The sequence below is a fragment of the Podarcis raffonei genome, chromosome 16, assembly GCF_027172205.1.
Source record: "Podarcis raffonei isolate rPodRaf1 chromosome 16, rPodRaf1.pri, whole genome shotgun sequence".
Taxonomy (NCBI): Eukaryota; Metazoa; Chordata; class Lepidosauria; order Squamata; family Lacertidae; genus Podarcis; species Podarcis raffonei.
The window spans coordinates 35,862,121-35,862,968 of record NC_070617.1 but is presented as its reverse complement, the minus strand read 5'-3'; the positions used below and the strand labels follow the sequence as shown (position 1 = coordinate 35,862,968).

The window sequence follows — 848 nt, the reverse complement described above, 5'->3', positions numbered from 1 at the left end:
GGAAGGGAAAGGAGAATGTTAGCCGCTTTGAGACTCCTTCGGGTAGTGATAAAGCGGGATATCAAATCCAGACTCTTCTTCTTCTTCTGGTCAGGGATGAAGGTAGCTGTAGGTCAGAATAATAATTTATTATTTATACCCTGCCCATCTGGCCACTCTGGGCGGCTTCCAACAAAGTATTAAAATACAGTGGTCTGTTAAACATTAAAAGCTTCCCTAAACAGGACTGCCTTCAGATGTCTTCTAAAAGTCTGGTAGTTGTTCTTCTCTTTGACATCTGGTGGGAGGTACCACTGCGGGAGGCAGTGGAAGACAGAAGTGCCTGGCGTGCTCTGGTCTATGGGGTCACGAAGAGTCGGACACGACTAAACGACTAAACAACAACAACCACAACCACAAATTATGCAGTCGAGTTTCCCGCATTTGGGGAAATCACCGGGGTCAGCACACCCGTAGTGCAATGGATGAGCCTCACCCTGGGAAAACCTCCTTCATGATCAAGGTGTCTCCCCTGCCAGGCAAGTACCTAGAGGACCACAAGATTCCCTAGGCTGGTGTAGACAATCCTGAGCTGCACTGAGTCAGACCATTGACCCATGTAAGACAGATTCCTATGGGCCTTAAGCCTAAAGGCTTAGTGGTAGAGCATATGCCTTGAATTCAGACAATTGCCAGTTCAGTCCCTAGTGTCTCCCTGTCAGAAACCCTGGAGAAAGTCGTAGTAATTAAATAGAAATCATGAAGAGCTCCGGCCAATCAGCCTTTGTCAACCTGGTTGCCCTCTGGATGTTGAACCTCTGATTGGACTCCCCCTCCTTCATCATCCCTGACCTCCAGTCATGTTGGCT

General features: G+C 48.1%; 1 non-coding gene across 1 annotated transcript; it reads right to left on the bottom strand.

Annotated features, from left to right (window-relative positions):
- Nucleotides 1-361: 361 nt before the first annotated feature.
- On the bottom strand, nucleotides 362-526 carry LOC128404541 (U1 spliceosomal RNA). Its single transcript, XR_008328138.1, has one exon. It is a non-coding gene; the product is annotated as a U1 spliceosomal RNA (small nuclear RNA).
- Between the last annotated feature and the right edge of the window lie 322 nt (nucleotides 527-848).